The sequence below is a fragment of the Trachemys scripta genome, chromosome 2 (assembly GCF_013100865.1).
Source record: "Trachemys scripta elegans isolate TJP31775 chromosome 2, CAS_Tse_1.0, whole genome shotgun sequence".
NCBI lineage: Eukaryota > Metazoa > Chordata > Testudines > Emydidae > Trachemys > Trachemys scripta.
In genome coordinates, this window is record NC_048299.1 from 218,306,406 (window position 1) to 218,329,189 (window position 22,784).

Genomic DNA, 22,784 nt, shown 5'->3' on the forward strand with positions numbered 1-22,784 from the left:
ATTATCTGTTGATTCCCAATAACAGGGATTCCCCCTTGGAGTGGTATCCTCAGTGTGAGAGGATACCATGTCTTCATCTGGCAGGAGAGTCACAGCTATGGGATCGTTTCCCTCCACTCCAGCTTGATGTTCTCCTTCCCGGAGACTTTCATCCTCCTCAGAAGTACAGAGCCTGTCAGACCAGGGGTGGGACCGCTCTACTGTGTCCCGGAAAATCTCATTTGTGTACCTCTCTGTCTCCCTTGGGTCCTCCCTGAAGGTACAGAGATTATTTTTGCAGAGGAAAATATATCAGAGCTGGCACTGGGGATATCCTATCCTTGCAGTGGAAAAAGTCTCTCTATTGTACATTTTGTTCTAGAATTGACTGAGAATGGCTTCTCACTAGCTTAGAAAGCCAAAGATGGAAACAGCAACTGGAGAAACACTTAGTACTTCCTTAAAGATCAAAGATGGTTCCTAGGGACAGTCTGGCATCTGAACTCTTGGGCTTTGTCTCTGTGTGGCTTCCCATTCAAATATCCTATTACTTGTACATTATTCTGATTAAGTGGTATCAGTCTTATGACATCTGTGGTCCAAGACAAATAGAAAAATATGGCAAGAATTATGGTACAGAAGTGCAGAGAGAGAGAGAGAGTAGTAAACTTGTACTTACCACATGTGCTGATTATCTTATATCATTTAATTCAACAAAATTGACAGGCCATCTCCTCTTCCTGTTTTATCTTGCCATTAAGCCATTACACTTAGTTTGTGACAGCCTATTTATTTTCATGGCAAGTGACTGATATCATTAATAGAATTACTACCATGTCAGTCTTCATTATTGTTTGACAGTTATATTAATGAGGGATATTGGCCCATTAGAGAGATTCAGTATAAGCTGTATGTAAAGGGATAGCAACCACAAGGGAGTGAACAGAATTTGTTCACTTTGGCTTTCATTATGAAAGGTAGCATATAATGAAAGTGACTTGGAAAATGTTGACTCCCCTTAACAAAACTTTCCTTTTTTTTTAATTTTAGAAGTCAGACTACAAGGTAATTTTAAGTTTAACTTATTAGATCACATTCCTCTTGGCAAGGTTGCTATTATGCCATTGCAGGCAGGTCTTCCAAACACGGACAGTAATTTAAATTTCACTGTCTGGACAGACCGTACCAGTTGTCTTTCCATAAAGTCCTTAGTCATGCTCACACAAGAGCCCTTTAAGTTCAGGATTAAAATTTTTTCTAAGTGATATCAAAAAGATTCTATAATAGGAACAGATGGTTTAAAGTGACTGATTAGTTTTTTTTTAAAAAAACACAGGGTATCTTTTTGGGGATTCAGAGGTCAGCAGGATATATGGTATGTGTTCAAGGTATATGCTTGTTAGATGCCCTCCATACTTTATATAATGCAGTCAGGCAAAGTGAGAATTGTTATTTGCTTCTATTTCTCTGGTGAATCGTTGAGTTACACTAGTTATTTAAAATATTGGACATCTCTACTTGCATTTGCCACTGTGCTGCTTCCTTGTTCCTTGCTCTCTTTCCATTCTGTCTCAGGTAGTAACAACATGCAGTTATGTTAATGTAACAAAACCAGACGAGTTCTTCCTGGTACCTTTGCAGGCCATTCTAAAGGGGTTTCTTTCTTCTGGTGACCAGTTCCTGGGGAATCTGGAATTTAAATCTTCTAACTCCTTTCATGGTGTCTTTCACCAAACACTACTGAACCCCCAACACAGTGGCAAGTAGGCTGAATAAATACATTCTGAATTGAAGGTCACTTGGCCATTTGAAAGAACTAGGTGTAAGGGCACCAGTTAGGTTCAGATACTTGAAATCACCTTTCTCTTTGCTGCTGCCTCAAACCAATCTTAGAAACACCCTTCTTCCCACTCCTATTCACTTTAGCTGCCATCCCAGTGCTCTCCCTTACACCAGCTATTCACCAGCTCCTGTAGTTTGTTGTATTTGCTATCCAGTGGTTACTAAAGGAGGATAATCAGGAATTTATGAGTTCAGAAAGGGTCCATCACGTATCTAAGAAATGTGCATTATGGGAGTGTAAGTGTAATGCCAAGGGAAAATTGAATGGGAGCATAACATGGAAACTAATAATTTAGGAGCCTGTTCTAGCTTATGGATAAGATAAGACAATTCCAAACCATGACCTTGATTACCTTTTGTATCTCATTGAGAAGCTACACCATACTACAGACTGTAATGATAATCACAGGTCGAGATGTCTGCCTTTTTAACTCATTGGTGAATTGAGCCACAGACTGTGTAAGCATTCAGACAAGAAATCAATACTATTTTTCCATCTGGTTGCCTTGAAGACTACGTAAATTAAATCTACTTATCCGTAAAAAGTATGTCCACACTGCTAGAAATATAGTTAGTAAGTACAAGTTGCCACTTGAACTCTTGTGGGAAAGAGACCTGCCTGGATAATTATTTTTAAAGCAGTTATGGTTAAGATCCCCAGAGATCTAAAACAGTAGTGTACAAATATACATTCAGCAGCGACATTGTGAAGGCAGATCCCAGAAAGTTTTAAAGCCTTACCCCCAGCAAAATTCTAGAACTTCTGTGGTGGGCCAGGAGATTCTGCCACCTGCAAGGCCTGCTTTTTGTTCATAGGCTCCTCAGCACCCTAAATACCTTTTGTCATTTATTAGGACTGTGCACGCTGCACCATTTCCTCCCTTTACAAAAAATGAAAAAAGAGAACACGCCTCTCTAAATGTGATAATGTTCCCTCTCCACCACCTCCTCCTACCCCCCCATTTCTCTTTTCCTGCCTTGTCTTGAACTATCTCAGTGACTTGGGATTGATGGTCCTTTTTTTGAGGGAATCAATGAGCAAGTTTCATCAAGCACCAAGTTAGGCTTCAGCTGCAACCAAGACTAGAAGGGACACCATAAAACAGGACAAGACACAAGATACTGTAGAAAACCAAGGCTCAGATCCAGAAAAGGACTTAGGCTGCTTTAGGTGCTTAACTCCAACGTTTGGGTACCACTGATATCCTCAAAACCCCAGCTCAGCTTCTGCTTAACTCTGCAGGTTCTCAAGTCCCTCAGTACCTACATTTCTGCCATTAAATTCCCCAGTCCTGACAGCTGATGTTTATCCCATGCCTACGCCCCTGTGGGATCCTCAAACTAGGTATTCCTCCACTTGTTAAGTGTTGGGACCCAATCCGTTAAGTGTTCTCAGAGCACACCTAAAGCGACACAAAATGGCCAGGGCAAAGGCTGCCCTTATAATCTCTACCCTACTGGTTAGGGCATGTGAGAGACCCTGGTGGAATTCTCCCCTCTGCTGGATGTGCAGAAGAGATTTGAAGTTGGATATCCCATCTCTTAAAAGAATTCCTTAACTGCTAATGAGCTATGGTGTATTCTGGGGGAGTTCTTTCTCAGTCTATTCTGTTGAAGCTGTTTCACTGTGTATAAATAATTAAATATGTATTGGCCAGAGCGAGTGAGAATAACTCTTATTGTGCAGTGGTTAAGGCACTCTCCAAAGAGGGGGAGTTGAGGTGTGCACCAATGTTTCTTGCAAGAAATAGCTTAGGAGCAGAACTCCCGTAGAGAGTTCACGGTTGTGAATCCTAAGTAGCAATAGGCACCTCCATCCATCCTGGACGTAGGCACCTCAGTACCTGAGGGGGAAGGGTTTAGGCCACACGCCTCTCCTCAGCATCTGCTATTGGCTAGCTTAGGTGACTCCCTGCTCAGTGTGTTGGCTTTTGTGGAGCCTATTCTTAGGAACCAATCTCTCCCATCCATTGTATGGGAAGCCTGGGCATCCAACTCATGGCTGTAGATTCCACTGGATTGTTAGGCACTGCAACTCTGCATGTAGCAATACCGAAGTCTCTTTGTGGATTTAGCCCTCGGATGTTGGAATGGCATAAGGCCCATCTCCTTACCCACCAACTCCTCAACTTGGTTAGTTTTGGGATGGGGGGTGGGTGGGAAAGAGGGCAGGGGGAGGAAGGAAATGTCCAGGCATAGGCCCCAATACATTTCCCCAAATATTTGGTGGAGGTGAAAGACAAATTTTGATCTTAGAGAGACAAGATGGCTACAACTATACTGCATACAAATTTTGATCTTGTTATTTATTCAGACCCAGATATGAAGCAAAGATCTAATTATTTAAATTATATATTGGTAACTGGTTAAAAGATAGGAAACAAAGGGTAGGAATAAATGGTCACTTTTCAGAATGGAGAGAGATAAATAGTGGTGTCCCCCAGGGGTCTGTACTGAGACCAGTCCTATTCAACATATTCATAAATGATCTGGAAATAGGGATAAACAGTGAGGTGGAAAAATGTACAGATGATTCAAAACTACTCAAGATAGTTAAGTCCCAGGCAGACTGGGAACAGCTACAAAGGGCTCTCTCAAAACTGGGTGACTGGGCAATAAAATGGCAGATTAAATTCAGTGTTGATAAATGCAAAGTAATGCACAGTGGAAAACATAATCCCAACTACACATATAAAATGATGGGGTCTAAATTAACTGTTACCACTCAAGAAGGAGATCTTGAAGTCATTGTGGATAGTTCTCTGAAAATATCCATTCAATATGCAGCGGCAGTCAAAAAAGCGAACAGAATGTTGGGAATCATTAAAAAAGGAGTAGATAATAAGACAGAAAATATCATATTGCCTCTATTTAAATCCATGGTATGCCCACATCTTGAATACTACATGCAGCTGTGGTTGCCCCATCTCAAAAAAGATATATTGGAATTGGAAAAGGTTCAGAAAAGGGCAACAAAAATGATTAGTGGTATGGAACGGCTTCCGTATGAGGAGAGATTAATAAGACTGGGACTTTTCAGCTTGGAAAAGAGATGACTAAGGCGGATATGATTAAGGTCTATAAAATCATGACTGGCGTGGAGAAAGTAAATAAGGAAGTGTTATTTACTCCTTCTCATAACACAAGAACTAGTGGTCACCAAATGAAATTAATAGGCAGCAGCTTTAAAATAAACAAAAGGAAGTATTTCTTCACACAACACACAGTCAACTTGTGGAACTCTTTGCCAGAGGATGTTGTGAAGGCCAAGACTATAACAGGGTTCAAAAAAGAACTAGATAAAGTCATGGAGGATAGGTCCATCGATGGCTTTTAGCCACGTTGGGCAAGGATGGTGTCCCTAGCCTCTGTTTGGCAGAAGCTAGGAATGGGCGATGGGATGGATCACTGAATGATTACTTGTTCTGTTTATTCTCTCTGGGGTGCCTGGCATTGGCCACTGTCGGAAGACAGGATACTGGGCTATATGGACCTTTGGTCTGACCCAGTATGGCCGTTCTTATCTATTAAATTATACCTGGAGAAAACAGGGACACTTCTCAGTGCTGGTTGGCTCTCCATCTTCAGTTTCAAATAAGAGGGTGGTTTTTTTTTTTTTTAATAAGTCATCTGTTTTGTATCTTGGCTGCTTATTACTTGTCATGCTAGATCAATACAGTCAGATGCTAAATCATGAACAGAAGCCATTGCTTCCTGAAGTATTGTACTAGTTTACTATGTTGGAAAGTGGTGCTTCAGACCACCAAAAGGGGAACTGAGACTTAAATTCATCTAAACACTAACATTTCAATATAAAAAGGAGGGTACTGGGAGATGACAGGAGAAGGGAAAGTTGCCTTGTGTTCTCTTAACTGGGGGATAAAAACCGAAGTAAGTGAGAAGAACCTTTGCTTTAGTGCCACAAGGTGTGTGAGAAATACAATATTAAAAATAAGGCGGGGTTGTATGTATTCAAAGTACTTTGTGCATTTTAAATGAAATATAAAAAATCTGATTTGCAAAGTTAGACACACAAATATTTTTTACACAACTGCCAAAACTTATGTTCTGAAATACCCAATGTGCTTTTTGGATATTTTCACACAAACATGCCTATTTAAGTTGTTACATTCTCAGGTGGACCAAAAATGAAGTAATTTAAGTATTTGTTAATTTTCCAGAGATGCTGTAAAACTCACTATTTTTGGATGAGGTGGGTGGGTAAGCTATATCAGGAGTGGTTGCTTTGGGGATTGTATATGGCAGTTTAGCTGATATTCATAACTCTTAGAATTTTTAAATTGAATATTGTTTTTAATTTTTGTAAAGTGTCAAGGTTATGAGGTTGCTGCTATAGACTACAAATATATACAGTGTTAGATTTTCTTCATTAGAAACTTCCAAGATGTTTTCCCCCGAGCCTTTTTTAATGTTAAACTGCTTGCATAGGAGATCACCTATATGCTGCAACAAGAGATTGCCAGAATTGGTCCAGACATAGCAGCACATTGGGACTTGATTTGGACTGTCATAAGGTGTCACTTCATTTTCCAGAGACTGTGCACTTTTCACTGTTCTGTGTCTGTTTCTCATATTGAAATAGTCAACAAACTATAAATACAACAAGCTTTTACATCTTCATCTTTGTATAGGTTAAGTAGCAGACAGATCAGTATTTTGGGAATAACTTTTTAATACATTAAAATTTGTTTTATAAGTGTTTGTATTCCAAATATTTTTAAAACAAAGTATTTATAGTGTGCATTTTATGAATACAGGTTTCACTGTGTATTACACTTTTTAAAATTTTGCTTTAGATTATTAAATACTACTTATAAACATCTATAATGGTTACTTACTCTTATTTTGCCTAGCACAGTAAACAGTCATGTGGAATGAAAATGAGTTGACTGAAAGTGCTGATGAATTGACATGTTATGTTTCTAAAGGCAACAGTGTATATATTTTCAAGCTGTATCATTGAGAGGTTGAACTAAACCAATTACTTTAATGATTATTTTACTTGGATTGATGCATTCATTAGCCTTTTAAAAGAGAAATGAGCTAAGCTATCTCATGGGTATTTGTTCATAACAAAATCTTAAAACTTGTTTACTACACTTGTTACATTTACTAGGTTTTAAGAAAAAAGCCTAATTCTCTCTTCTGTTCACGTTGTTTCACATGATAAGCCATTCTGCAGGAGCTGTTTTCTTATTGTGATGGGAAAAATCTTTGACCTTACATAGATTACTTCTGGTAGTCTTTTCTTTTTTATGAAGTACTTTCCAGACTACATATGTCCATGTTATTTGGTCTGCAGATTAGACACAATCTATTTATAAGACCTTCCCTTTACCATATCATGGAAGGAAAGATGAGAAAAAGAAGCAGTTTCAGTACAAAGCATTTGCAGATTCTCTCTTTGGAAGTTGTGAATGCCAGGCTTCAAGGATGCCATGCTCATGTTTGAAACTTGCTTACATTTAATGTAGACAATGATGGAAGTCTAGTGCTCCCTCTTTTTGCGATCGTCTACTTGTGTATTTGTGTGCATGCATGTGCAGATATTGTTTGTGGTGTTGTAGCAGTGTTGGTCCCAGGATATGAGAGAGACAAGATGGGAGAGGTAATATCTTTTACAGGACCAACTTCTGTTGGTGAAAGGGACAAGCTTTCAAGGTACACAGAGCTCTTCTTCAGGTCTGGGAAAGGTAATCAGTGTCACAGCTAAATATAAGGTGGAACAGATTGTTATGCATAAGGTGTTAACACATGTTGCAAGAGACCATTCAAGATGAAGTAGGCAATTAACACATCTGCAGTCATAGGACAAAGGAGGCTTAGTGCATGCCTACACTACAAAGTTAAGTTGATAAAGTAGCTTATGTCGACTTGACTATGTAAGCGTACATGCTAAAGTGTTCCTCCTGCTGCTGTAACTCGCCCACTGACCTAGTAAATGCACATTGACAAGAGGTGTAAAGCTTAGGTCTACATAGTTCAGGTGACACAATGTCTGTGTAGACACCGTATTATAAGATTACCATATTACTAAGGTGCCACCAGACTCCTTGTTGTTTTCATATTACTTGCATTTCCTGTTGGCTGTCAGGGTGTCTGACAGCCGGAGAGCTGTGCAATTGACAAGAATGTCAGTTTCACTGCTGCTAGCATCCCTGTTTTGAAATTGAGCGGGCGGGTGCAAGGGTGTTCCAGCTGTGAGGCCCAGCAGTGCTAACAGCTGGAGCATCGCTGCCTGGCGCTGAGAGCCTAGGCTGTGGGCTCTCTGCAGAGCTCCCAGGCGGAGACCGCAGTGCCCAGGGTCTCAGCCCTCCACACTGCTCCTCTTAAATTGGTGCAAGCCCTCCTGATGAAGACACGCATCACCGACAAAAGGAAGGTAGTGTGGACATGAAAAACCGCAGTAATTTCTGCGGTGGTTGTAAGTCAACCTAACAAAGGTTTACTTAATTGTGTAGTGTAGACATGGCCTTAGTGCAGAGGTAGGCAACCTTTCAGAAGTGGTGAGCTGAGTCTTCATTTATTCACTTTAATTTAAGGTTTCGCGTGCCGGTAATACATTTTAACGTTTTTTAAAAGGTCGCTCTCTATAAGTCTATATTATATAACTAAACTATTGTTGTATGTAAAGTAAACAAGGTTTTCAAAATGTTTAAGAGGCTTCATTTAAAATTAAATTAAAATGCTGATCTTACGCCGCCAGCCTGCTCAGCCCGCTTCCAGCCTGGGGTTCTGTTCACCTAGGCCTGCAGCAGGCTGAGCGGGGCCTGCAGCTGGGATGCTGGCTGGCAAGGAGCCGGCAGCCGGGACCCCAGACCTGGGGGGAGGTTCAGGGGTCAGGGCAGATGGCTGGGGGTGTGTGGGGGGTTCAGGGTGCAGGGCAGAGGACAGTGGGGATGTGAGGGGTTCAGGGGCCAGGGCAGTGGGCTGGGGAGTGTGGGGGCTGCAGGGCAGAAGGCTGGGTGTGTGGGGAGGTTCAGGGGTCAAGGCAGAGGGCTGGGTGTGTCTGGGGGTGCAGGGTAGAAGGCTGGGTGTGGGAGGGGGTTCATAGTCAGGGCAGAGGGATGGGGGCTGTGGGGGTGCAGAGCAGAAGGCTGGGTGTGTGTGGGGGGTTCAGAGGTCAGGGCAGAGGGCTGGGGGCGTGGGGGTGCAGGGCATAGGGCTGGGTGTGGGGAGGTCAGGGCAGAGGGCTAAGGGGTGTGGGGGAGGGTTCAGGGGTCAGGACAGAGGGCTGGGGGTGTGTGGGGGATTCAGGGTGCAGGGCAGAGGGTTGGGGGATGTGGGGGGTTCAGGGCAGAAGGCTGGGGGTGTGTGGGGGTACAGGGAAGAAGGCTGGGTGTGGGGGGGAGTTCAGGGGTGTGGAGGTGCAGGGCAGAAAGCTGGGGGGGGGGGGGGGGTCAGGGCAGAGGGCTAGGGTGCTCGGCTCGTGGGGGGTGCTCTCAGACCCCTGCCCTGAGTGGCTCATGGCATCATCTGAGTGGCTCATGGCAGGGGGCTGGAAGGGATATGCTCTGTTCCACCCCCTTCCCCAAGACCCCATCCCTACCTCTTCTCTGCCTGCTCTACGGAGCAGCGAGCATGCTGCCACTCGGCTCTGCTCCCCCTTTCCCTCCCCCTCGCAAGGGCCATCAGCTGATCAGCGCAGGGAGAGGGAGGAGGGGCAGGAAAGCACCACTCTGGGGGAAGAAGTGGGGGAGGGGGGAAGCTTGGCTGCCGCAGGACCAAGCTTCTGCCCCCACCCCCACTTCTTCCCCCAGAGTGGTGCTTTCCTGCCCCTCCTCCCTCTCCCTGCGCTGATCAGCTGATGGCCCTTGCGAGGGGGAGGGAAAGGGGGAGCAGAGCCGAGTGGCAGCATGCTCGCTGCTCCGTAGAGCAGGCAGAGAAGAGGTAGGGATGGGGTCTTGGGGAAGGGGGTGGAACAGAGCATATCCCTTCCAGCCCCCTGCCATGAGCCACTCAGATGATGCCATGAGCCACTCAGGGCAGGGGTCTGAGAGCACCCCCCACGAGCCGAGCACCCTAGCCCTCTGCCCTGACCCCCCACACACCCCCAGCTTTCTGCCCTGCACCTCCACACCCCTGAACTCCCCCCCACACCCAGCCTTCTTCCCTGTACCCCCACACACCCCCAGCCTTCTGGNCCCCTCCCCCGCTTCTTCCCCCAGCATGGTGCTTTCCTGCCCCTCCTTCCCTCCTCCTCTCACCGGGCAGGCAGTAGCGTGCCACTCAAAATCAGCTTGCATGCCGTAGGTTGCTGACCCCTGCCTTAGTGGGTTACAGATTGTTGTAATGAGGCATGAAACCCGTGTGTCTGCTGAATCCATGATTTTGAATGTCTAGCAAAGTTATGAATTTAAGCTCTCAGCCTCCTCTTTTGAAGGTATTGTGCAGGCTTCCCTTGAGAACAAGGACCGCAAGGTCAGCTATGGAGTGATCATTTTGTGACAACTGTTCACCCACAAGTGATAGGGTGTTTTTGTCTTTTATCACTTTGTAAGTGGGAAAAAAACCTCCACATTCTGCATACCCCTACTTGTCACTGTGGAGCCCATGTGGGGTATTATCAAATAATTACAAATCATATTTGATGGGGACTACATCCTGAAATAAATCTTTCCCAAACCCCATATTCTGGGACGCCAACTCCAAACAACACCAGAACCTGCCATAACAGATGCAAAACCTGCAGATATATCTCCACTGGTACGAGGATCAGTGCCCTCCCAACACACCTTTCGCTATCCATGGGTCCTACACATGCTTATCACAACATGTGGTGCACTTCATACAGAGCATTAAATGCCCCAACGACTATGTGAATGAAACCAGACTATCACTGTGCTCTCAAATGAACTCTCAGAAAAATTATAAAAGAAAAAAACACCGTATCACCCATCGGCAAACGCTTTTCACAAAACGATTACTTCATATCTGACCTCTGGGTCCCCCTCCTCAAGGGAACCGTGTGCAATACCTTCAAAAGAATGAGCCTGGGAGCTTAAATTCATAACTTTGAGAGACACTAAAAATCATGGACTCAATAGACACTCTAGTTTTATGTCTCATTACAACAATCTGTAACTTGCTAACCCTCCTTTGTCCTATGACTATGCAGGTGATAATTGAAAACTTCATCTTGATGTGATGTTAGACAAGTTTTGAGAGATGATTTCCAAAGGTATTGAACACCTGTATCTCCAGTCAACTTCTGTTGGAATTGTGGATTCTCAGCTATTCTCAAAATCAGGTTCCTTACCTGTTTATAACCCCTTTTCTGATCTTTAATGTATAATCTACCTGCCTTAGAACAGTGTTGTGAAATTTTCTAATTTCTACAGTGCTTTGTTTAGAGTACCTTAGACACAAAAGTAATAGGTATATTTTTAACTGACAGGAAGAATTTTTTTTATTAACATTATAAGTACCAAGTTGAGGATATGTATTCTTGTTTTTATACCTGATTTTTATTCATGTCATTTTTTGTTTCTAGGACATGGTATTGGTATCCCTTTTTGTTATAACATATTAAATGTTGCTGAACAAAAGTTGAATGAAAGAATGGAATGTTACGCTGTCTGCGTTCAGTTTTAATTCCTAGCCAGATACAGCTTTGAACATATTGTTTCTTTTAGAAATGGAGTCTAATACCTGTACAAAATAACAGGTTTTTATTAACAGTTTTCATTAACAGAGTAAAAAAAGCTATGGTTTAGTTATTTGCATATTGTCAGTAAATTTGGACTTCCTCTGATTCTGTACGGAAGTCTTGTGTTAACAACTTTTATGAAGTAACAAATTCAGTTTTTGCTACTCAGATAAGAATGATGTAACAGAAACATATGTAAGCCTTTAATACCATACAGTAGGAGAGTGATTAATACTGTGCGGAGTTAATAATAAGAAAGTAAAGAATTAAGGAGAAAACTGCTGCTATTGGCACATAGCAGCTCACTTTGAGTAATATTGCAGTGGGTTTTAAGTCTCTGTGAGAGGCGTTTATATATGTATTGTACATATGAATAGATGGGCATAGGGGAACATTTTTAAACTTGATGGCCTAAGTTTACATACCCACTCTCTCTATTTGGCTATCTACATAAAAGTGCCTTTATCTTTCGTCTTAGGCACCTAAAGAACCCACTTTGTTCCATGGGAGATGTGGATACTCAGCTCCTCTGAAGATCAGGCCATTTTAGTTAGGTGTAGATTTAGATGCTTAATTTGAGACATCCAAGTTTGAAAACTGCGACCACTGTTGACTTTTAATTACATAAGAGAACCAAATGGGCCCTTAAAACTTCAGAAAACTACTTTCTTGTTGTGCTGGTCACAGAAATTACTTGACATACGCTGTCAAGAGTAGTAAATATCAGATAGCTACACCTTTTTCTCATTATTGTACATCTGATAAGTATGAAAACTGAAATAATGAATTACAGCACTTGTCAGCAATTTTAAAACTCAGTTACGTACAAAATAGTCTCTGTATATTCTGTTTCAGAATCCATAACGTTAGTTATTTTATGGCGCTAGGCATGCATTTATAACATGCATCTAAGATTTAGTGGATTAAATTCACAATACATGTGTGGAATATATTCATGATGAATATTTTCCAGATTGATTAGTAGTTTGTACAATAGCAGCAATTTGCATGACATTCCACTGTAGCCTGACAGAAGATTAATTACAGCTAGGTTTCTAAATGCACAGAGTTCCCAAGTTCAGCAAGGTATTTAAGCACATGTGTAATTTAAAGCACATGAGTAATTCCTTTGACATGGTAGGATTACTCATGTACTGAATTGCATATGCTTAAGTACCTGGCTGAATTGGGGTCTAAATTGTTATGCTAAACATTGTAAATAAAGCAGGCTGAGTTGTGTAATTTTGCAATATACTGGTAATGCACACATACGGAATCAGAAATACAGAATAAACTGCTACATTGTAATAAATGTTTACTGCAATATATATAACTAATGGACTACAAGTCTGATTTTGAAAGAGCACTACTAAATATTGCTCATTTTTTTCAGAGTTCAGAAAAAAACACGTTTTTAAAGCAGTTCATTTAGTTAGGTGGACTTTTAACTTTAAGCATTTAAATTTTATTAAAAAAACCAAATTTGATTATTGTGGTTAAATGGTTTAATGTATTGAAATTTAGTTTTGTTCATGTGCTCTACTTCAGTAGCACTGTGCTAGCAAACAGCTATAATTAGATTAGCAGCCTGTTAAACAGTGGTGACAGTATCTGAGCCTCAGAGAGCATGTGCTGGATTCTTCATGTGCCTTTCTCTGATTGGCTGCAGACGTTGCTGCTTGCCAGTTTGATAGGTTTCCACAGTAATCTTTATGCTGCATTACAGACATAGATACAGAGGTACTGTGTCCATGCAACGGTGGAGGTGCTCAGCTTGTAGCATTAAAAGAAAGCACACAGATGAAAGGCATTGGTCTTTGTTATAAAACATCAGTACTTAAGGACTGCTAGCTGCAAGCAGAGGTCAGTGAAGGAGTTTCAATTCATGGTAATTACTTTCAGGTCTTTATCTCTCCCATAAAACACAGTCATGCATGAAATGAATACTGTTAATCATGTCATCTATTTAATTTGGTCTTGCTTTCATTAATATGTGTTCTCCAGTGGGATAGCCATCAGATTACAAAACATGTCATTACAGAGTGGATTTAGCAGAGAAATAGAATGTATTTTTACAGAAAAATTTCCTTTCACATGAAACCCTGAGCCTGTGCATGTGAGCAATTTTATTAGTTCCCTTTTGTTATGGTAATGGCAATATTGCATTTATTTGGGTCTCTTTGCAGAACAATTGAATTAGAGGCATGTAGGACTTTCTTTACATGGAGATGAAACTATTCTAAATATGAACAGTTAAAAGGATAATTCTGAGAGATGTACTTTAATTATATCAGGGTAATAACTATCCTCATGTTTTTTGCAAAGAGGTCGAGGAATGTGGAGTAATATGCTATTGTTCTTTCATCAAAGATGCTTGTAGCTTTAGTGGATTCTTTGTTTCGTTCTTTGAATTCCCTATTAGGCAGCTGTGGGGGACCCCAAACTGGTATATTGCAGCATATTCTTAGCTGCACACGCAAATATTGTTCCCAAAGGCCAGATTTTGTCCCAAAGCCTTGTTTGTTGTAGGAATTGCCTTTATCAATGGAATGAAACAATGTGTGTAAGACCATCTTTTCTTCTATGATTCTGAGACTTCCAGAATGTTTTCCATAATTTGAGCACTATTTTATTTAATCTCTTTTAGATTTGTGACCTACATATTAATTAATATGAACTTTTTCTTATAAAAAACAACGCCAATTTAGAGGGTATGTTTCCCAGTTAAAACTGTATTTGGAAGAGAAGAAAACAAGCACTGAGCAGTATAGTCATACTTCTTATGAAGGCAGTTGACTACTAAAGCTGACTGTTAAAACTTAAAATTAATGATATTGTCTGTGTCAGACTGTAGAGCCCACATAAACTTGTGTGTTAAGTCACCATTCATCTAGCTGGCTTTCTGCCACCATGCGTCTGAGGTAACAGTAGATTGCCTCAGCTAATATCAGAAAGGTATAAGGAACTGTCACAAATTTAATGTCGCTTTCTACTCCTTCCCGTCACCTCCCAATGAATTATTGTGTTTGTGCTGTCCAAAATATTGCAAAACAGGGTTGTAAACTTCTAAAATATTGAATTAAAACGGTTTAACCTTCTAAGTAAAATTCCATCTTGGTCACTCGCTTGCTTAACTTTCTATGTAAGTGGGTATGCATACAATGTATATGAGTGTTTCATAATGTGGGGCACTTCAAAAGCAAAGATATTTTATCTGAATTTGTTCAAAAATATTTGAACTACTATAAATTTCAAATGCATACTTAGCTTCCGATTTTAGTACAGGACAAAGCATTATCAAGAAAAATAGTTTTGAAATTATTATTGCTACCACAAAGGAAGCTCAGTTGCTGTCTGCTTGTATTGTCTGCATTTGTCTGTGCTTTATTGCCATAAGGTGGTTTTACTGGTGCAGACTTTGAAAATAACCTTCCTGCATAGCAACAGTTAGGTTTGGACAGTGATGAACGGGGAGAATGTGCAGGCACAATGTTCTTAGTGTATGGCAGTTTTTTCCAATATCCTCAGAATTGCCATCTAACTGTACTTACATGGTCTGTAAATTAATGCATCTCATGTGCACGCTTTAAAGAAGAGATTTCCTGATATAATAATCTAGAATGATTTTTGACATGAGCCTCTCAAGCCGTGTCTGATGGAGATGCTGGTAGTGGTTAAGGGAAGTTGGTAGGTAGAAATCCCCAGCTGACTAATGTACTTAACAAAGCTGGACTGTTTTCATTCAAAATGAAGACAACATAATGTTACTTAACATGAAAATTAAGTATATGCAGTGAACTAATACTTTATATCTGTAAAATGATAATGACTTCTTACCTGAAAATGTTTCTTATGCTTATCTCAGATAGGTAACTTGGTTCATATTTTAAAAGTGAGCATATTTTTTTCTTAGTAATGCGTAAAACATTGTTAAAAGAAAATGTATACTGGAATTGCACATTATAGTTATTTATACGACGTTGTTTCACCAATAGTTATTTAGACATAGATGTCTCTCTGTTAGGTGTGACTGATTTTTTTTCTGGTGCACAGAAAAGCATGAAACTAGAATTGGTGATTGTAATTTGCAGTAATTGTTTTATTATCATGAAGAAATACATTGCTTTTTTAGAGGGGAAAGCTTTGTTTTCAGTATGGAATGTGTTTTCCGTTTGGGCAGGGGCAGCAAACAAATTCAGTTTAAGCAGTAATTCACATAGATAAAATTTTAGAGTTTACTCATTTCAGCTAAAACAAACTTTTAAAAACTTTTTAAATAGAATTTTACTACATTAAATCTAGCATGTGTTTCAGCTGGTTGTCAACAAATAGTGAGCTGCAGGGGATTTACTTAAAACTAAACAGTATTTAAAAACTATTCAATGTTAGGAAATGTATGGATTACACATGATAATTGTATTGTGACCTATCTTAAGATAGCTGTCTTACCTCTGAAATGTGGCTTTGTAGCATGCCTCAGTTTTCATCAAGTCTTGTATAAACTTCCCTTTAAATTGCACTTTCTTGTGACATAAAAAATGAAAAACTCCTGATGCCCAGGAACAAAGTAAGAATACAGAAGAGTGATATCCAGCGCAGGGTTTCAGCAATTAGAACATGTCAAATACTCAATTGCCTAAGAATCATTTATTGTATATTGTATTTAAAATAGATTCTTGTACAGTTGAATGTGGTTTTATCATCTTTGCTGTCATAGTAGGTATCCCATTCAGTCCAGTGGTGGTATAAAAGGGCTTTGCATACCAGTATTTTCAGGATCGGTAATGAGTGCCTACTTTTTTGTGTGTGTGCATATTACTGATTGGGTTTACAAAAATTATATTCAGACTGAATTTGAGTATATACCGGGGTGGGCAATAATTTTTGCAGGGGGGTCACTCCATGAATTTTGGTAAGTTGTCATGGGCCTCACATTACTACTATATCAATGGAGGGAGTGTGGGCTCTGGGAGGGAGTTTGGTGCAGGAGGGGGCTCCGGGCTGGGATAGAGGATTGGGGTGCAGGAGGGGGCGCAGTGTCTGGGAGGGAGTTTGGGTGCAGGGGTGGGTTCTGATGTGGCGCAGGGGGTTGGAGGGTGGGAGAGGGTGCAAAGTGCAGGCTGTGACTGGGAAGAGCTTACCACAGGCAGCTCCTAGCCGGTGGCGCAGCAGAGCTCAGGCAGGCTGCCTGCATGCAGTGGCCCCACGCTGCTCTCGGAAGTGGTTGTGGCTGGCTGCTGCTGGCAAGTCTCTGCGTGCCTCTTGGGAGTTGTGGGGGGTGCAGCGGGTCGCCGTGTGCTGACCGCGCATGCAAGTACCGCCCCTGCCACTTCCATTGGAAACTGGCCAATGGGAACTGTGAGAACGGTGCTGTGGGCAGAGGCAGCATGCAGAGCCGCCTCCCCCCTACTCCCCACCAGGGGCACACAGAGACATGCCAGCAGCAGCCAGTCGCTTCCGGGAGTGGTATGGGGCCGCAGCAGGCAGGCAGCCTACCTGAGCACCCTACTGCATCGCAGGACTTTTAGCAGCCCAGAGATCGTGAGGGGGCAGCCAAAGAGCCTGGCAGGACGGACAGAAATGTTAGACAGGCTGGATCTGGCCCACAGGCCGTATTTGCCCACCCCTGGTATATAGAGTAGTCTGACTGCCACTAACAAATAGTGTTACACTAGCTTAGATTTATTAAGGTATTATGTCTTTCTACTGTTAAATATTTAAGTGAATTTCACTGTACTTAAAACCATGCCAAATCTAAAGCAGAAAGATTATTCTTAAGGTTAATGCATTTTTGTAGTCTTCTAGCAATAAGAGAGATGATATGAAAACAGTCATTGGGATTTAAGGTATTACTCAAGTGTTTGTCTGTGGGATTTGCACTTGGGTGCCTTGTGATTTGTAAAGTTAAGCAAGAGCAAACAAGAATGGCAGAATATAAATTTCTAGAATTGTCCTAAAACAAGTAAAGTGTGATTTTGAGTCCTAAAGGATATTGTCAGAGTTCAGGGCAAGTGCATCTGTATCTCCACTCCATGGTCCATGACTGGAACCCACTTCTAGGCTTCCCTGCTCCTCAGCTATCCAGGAACCTTTTGTGAGCCCAATGCCAAACATGGGCCCCCATGGGGGAAATGAGGCATAATGTGGGGAGGCAGGGGAAGTTAGGTACCCAGAGCGAGGGGCCAGCATGGGGCAATAGGGCACGGTGTGGCAGGGGCAGCCACAGTCCACCCAACCCAGCATGATGGAACTGTTTACAAACCAGCAGCCACAGATACACACTGGCCTGCCCAGTCCTGCGCCGCCAGCTTGCCCCTTGGGAGCAGGCTTGCGCCATGCCCTAGTGCCCCCCCACTCCACCCCAACGCCCCTCATACCTCTTGCCCAATGACCCCCGCATAGACCCCTATGGCCAGTGCCCCCCTGGACCTGCTATGCTTAGTGCCCCCCCACCCAGAGACCCCCCACAACTGCACAGTGCCCTGAACACCACCACCCACGGTGCCCCGGCCCACAGACCCCTATGCCCAGCACCCCCACAGACTCGCCACTGCCCAGCTCCCCAACACACACAGACCTCTACCCTCCACTCCCCAGCACCCCCCTCACAGACCCTACACTGCCCAGTGCCACAAAACACCCAAACCTCCCCCCCCCCGTCCAGTGCCGCCCCAAGCCCTCCGGAGACCCACTCCCCCACGCCCTGCCTCCCCGGCCACATTCACCGGCCCTGCTCGGAAATGACTGTGTCCCCTAGGCTGAGCTGGCTGCGTGGCCGGGAGCCGGTCATGGGTGAGGATACTCCAGCCCCTTGGGAGCTGTGCAGTCAACCAGGATTGAGGCCTGCCCGGGCCAGACTCCCTCGGGACCCACGTGCACAGCCGAGCCCCCTGTGATACACCCCTTCTTCCCCCTCCCCCCCCCGCCCTCCACTGGCCAAGACTGGCCCAGCCTCTGTACTGATCCCAGGCAGCTCAGCCCTGGGGAGACGGGAACCCTGCAGGTGGCTGGCAGCAGAGTCCACTTGGAGCGGGAGCCTTAATGGGCCCCTTCCAAGTGTGGGCCCGGTGCCTTGGTGCCATTGTAAACCCAGTACTGCAGTCATCACCTCCCTTGGTTGGAGACCTGTGTCTTTCTCCCTCCTGACCAGGGTTTTTCTAGGCTGCACAGCTCCCTGCCTATATTGTGATAGACCCAGCAAGCTATACTGCCTTCACAGGCCAGCGTCTGTGCTTTGCTCTCTCTCCAAAGTCTTATGAACAGCGTAATTGCCAGCAGTCACAAGTTGTCACAGAGCTCTTTCTGAGCAAGCACATTTATTCTTAAGGTGCAAGCATTACCGAGAACATACAAAAAACAGTAAAAGTTCCTATACTATTGCTAAAAACTTACCAGTGGTCCGATATTAGTCTGATGGGGCCTCAGTAGGGCAAAGTCCTTCCAACTTCTCCCAGAAAGGATTCGGGGCCCCCTTGACAGAAGGTCCTGTCCATTTGCTGGATCAAAAAGAAAGCCCTGAGTCACTGTGAACTCAAGCTATTTATCCAAACTTCCTTTCTTAGTCAGTTGATCTATGGAGAATTCAATTTGAACTAGTATATGTGAGCCTCTTCAGCTCACAACCTGAAAGTACTTCTCTGGAGGTGTGACAACCTGAGTGAATTTGCGTAATCACCCCCCACTATTCTTAGTTCCTGGAGGAGTTGTAGTCACCCTCCCACATAGAACTGCATACAGTCCCTGGCCCAATGTGATACATAAACTTAATACAGTAAGACCTCCCAAAGATATTGCAGGAACTTCCTGTATCTGTCACACACATGTTTCTCCTTTCTCTGCCTTTACAGTTCAAGTGCAGGGGTTACTATTGCATATGTAGTATCAGCCCATATTTGTAATTCTACAGATACTCTTATAACTTTGTTAGAACTCCTTACGAGTGTCTCTGACATTGATTAGCTTTTATTTTGGTGGTTTTTTTTTACTTTTTAAACTTAGATTTTAAACTCTTTGGGGCAGATTCTGCTCTGAATATGTTTGTGCAGAGTCCAACACAGTGGAGCCCTGATTATAATCGGGGCTCTGGGCACTACGGCAATACAACCAATTAAAGATAGTGGTAACAGTACCAAATTGTACCTAAATCTGCTGGGTCTGTGCCATAGAGGATGCAGGGAGGAAGAAGGTTCCTATTCCCCTCACTGCCCTACTGTGCAGGGATGAAGCACAGTCACTCTTTCTCAAGGGGTGCAAGAACTCTGCGAGTCTAGCCCCCACAGCATTTGAAAGGGGGTGGAATAAAGATAGAGTCCTGCTAGCTCTGCACTTCTCATCTCCCCCCATGCCAGCAAAACTGGCACTGTGTGGAGGGCGCGCACACAGCAATCTCAGCAGCTGTGTGCTCTAAGAGGTGCTGTGTACCGATCTGAGGCATAGTGCCTCAACCTACTCCTACTTGAGATTGGAAACCTCTGCACCATCCCCTACCGAGGTCTGTAGCTTCTAGCTGCAATTTAGCCCTTAGCCCAACAACTTCTAATCAGACACTTAAACAGAACTATACATAGATTTTTGGGTTCAGGCGTTTCTGATATACAAAACAAGTTTGCATTTTATGGGAAAAGGTCAACTGTGCCTTTTTCTTTCCATTAGGGCAATTATAAATCATTCCGTATCTGCCAGCTGTGAGAGAAGTCATTTTCTGGTAGCAGAGACCATAACTGACAGCTGAGTAAGACGTCTATAGAAAACTTTTTTGTGGCTAACCCCTGCAATGTGTGGGGCATGTCTTGTATTAGTAATGTTAATTAACTGGAGATGGGCATGAATATTAGAGTTTGGATCAGTATCTGAATGTTTCAAAAGTTCATGAGTATGTGGGTCAAGGCCCCTATCTATAATTAACCCTTTGAAAGCCTGGGTATTTGCCCATTTTTGTCAGTGAGGGGAGGTGTAGCGGTATTACAGCAATGCGTGGAAGCCCCAGTGTTCTAGGTACTGTACAGCCACATCGTGAGACACAGTACTTGCCCAAAAGAATGTACATTCTAAATGGACAACACAGGTAAAAGGGTGACAGAAGAGGAGAGCCACACAGAAGTGAAAGCAACTTGCTTCTGGCCACACAACAGTTCATTGGCAGACCTGCAAATAGAACCCAGGTCTACCAAGTCCCAGTCTAGTGCTTTATCCACTAGACCACACTGCCTCACTTTTCAGTGGTAGAAGCCATCACAATAAATCTATCTGAACAGAGTTTGAAAACTTAAGATACCTCTGCAGCTACTTACGATATAAGCAGCAGTGCAAGTAGGCTGGTACACTTCGATATGTTGTAACAGCACGCTATTTATAGCCGGTACGGCATACCGGAAAGACACAACAGCAGCCCCACCGGAGGAGAGGGCTGGGGGTGCAGGGCTGGGGGGGTTTTCTCCTTTCCCCACTGGGAGGGGCAGCGGGAAAAGGAGCAGAACACTAGCAGATCCTCCGGTGGCTTTACTGCCCCCAGCCTCGCCCCCCCAGCCCTGTCCTCTGGCAGAGCTGCTGCTTGGTACACAGAGGGAGGACGGAGATGCAGCTCCGTGGAAGGGCAGGGGGTTCTGCTCCTTTCCCTGCTGTAGTTCCTGGGAGAGCCCTGCCCCGAAGTCTCTGGTGCAGTAGGAGGAGGACAGACCTCCCCCCGGTAACATGGGATGGATGTGGGGAGAGTGTGGGGGCCCCAGGCTGGGGGCGGGGCAGTGAGGAGTCACATGGAGGGTCACATGGGAAGGTCATGTGCCCTTCTTAGCTGGTTGCCCCGCACCGGTAAGAAATGGATTTTACTTGCACCACCGAGTATAAGGGGCTGGGACCGTCTCTTTGTTCTGTGTTTGAATAGTACCTAGCACAATGGAGCCCTGGCCTTTAGGCACTACTGTAATACAAATAATAATGACAATGACTGAACCCTTGCAAATTTAAAGGAATAAGTAGTTGTGTACTGTTTCTTGTATGTAATTGTAACAACTTGCTATTAATAGTTGTTAAAAATGAAAGTTGCTTTAAGACTCTCAGGCTTTTCTTTTATCTTCTTTACCTACCTGGCCCTATTTCACTTTTTTTCTCTTTTCTTTACTGTAATCATCATGGAGCATGTTTCTTTAAGAAAGTCTTTCCTGCAGAAGTGAGGCTTACAGTACAAACACCCCTTTCTATTTCTAAACACTTACCACCACCCCACCTGCACAAAAACCCCGCAGAGTTTTTACCGCCAAAAGTGCCAGACATACCATGAAGTCCACTGGGGATTTTGCTGTTAGTGATTTTGATGTGGGAGATAGTTTACTAGAGTAATGGGCAGCGATATAAAACTCTAAGACAATATCTTATCCTTCATTGTTTTCACTGTCTATTGTTTCCTCTTTTCTTTCTCTTTGGCTCCTACATCCTGTGTTCAAGCTTTGCCTTTATATTTTTCTGGCTGCCCCACTTTTCCTCTTTTTATGTCTTTCTCTCTTTTCAATCTATTCCTGTCTCTCCAACCTGAATCCATCCATCCATCCCACTCTTATACCCCTTCACATCCTTCTGCCTCTCTATACAGACCATTTGAAAAAATGCACCTGGCACATAATAGCCAGGGGCCTATAGTAAGGTGAGAAGATCTCCTATCCAAGACAATGCCCAAATGAAGAAGGCCTGATTAGCAGAGAGGATGGTGCTGTTGCCAAGAGTGCCAGAGATTGTGGAGAGGGTTTGGGAAGAAAGATAAGGAGTTCAGTTTGAGCCATGTTAAGTTTAAGCTGGTGTGAAACTTCCAGGAGTATGAGAGACAGGCGGAGATGAGGTTGAAGGGAGAGTGGAGACATGTCAGAAGTAGAAATGCAAATTTGTTTTACAGACATGTGCATCTCAGAACACTTTATAAGACCGTGAAGCCACAATCCATCCGTTAACACCTGACAACTGATCATTATGTTCTCTTTACTGTAAGTACAGCAGCATGCTGCTGGTAAAGTTAGAACAAATAGTATTGTTTACAGCTGGAAATCTTTTGAGCAATTCATAATTAAAACAGAAATTGGAAGCCTGAAATTCCACATCTGTTCTCATATGGTATTTGAAGAATATCTCCACACCTGTCTCTGTAGTTATATTGTGCTCTTCACTGAGTAGCAGAGGCCTCTCACAGGATGTTTCTCATTATTTACAATAATAGTTATTAATTACATTAATAGATCCAGAAATCTTATGTGACATGCGTTTCTACATGGAATTTAGATTTATTTTAAAATCCATCACAATACCATAT

The 22,784-nt window shown here is 43.0% G+C and overlaps 1 protein-coding gene across 4 annotated transcripts in view; it reads left to right on the forward strand.

Moving 5' to 3' along the window:
* FAM110B (family with sequence similarity 110 member B) overlaps positions 1-22,784 on the forward strand; it is a 168,346-nt gene that overhangs the window by 64,209 nt on the left and 81,353 nt on the right. The window contains exon 1 of one of the 4 annotated variants that reach the window (XM_034762970.1): positions 13,227-13,379. The exons of 2 other annotated variants lie outside the window; for them this stretch is intronic. The gene's annotated coding sequence lies outside the window, so the exon portion shown is untranslated. Of the gene's footprint in view, positions 1-13,226; positions 13,380-22,784 lie in introns of those variants that run through there. One more of the 4 variants, XM_034762973.1, reaches the window with a different exon arrangement.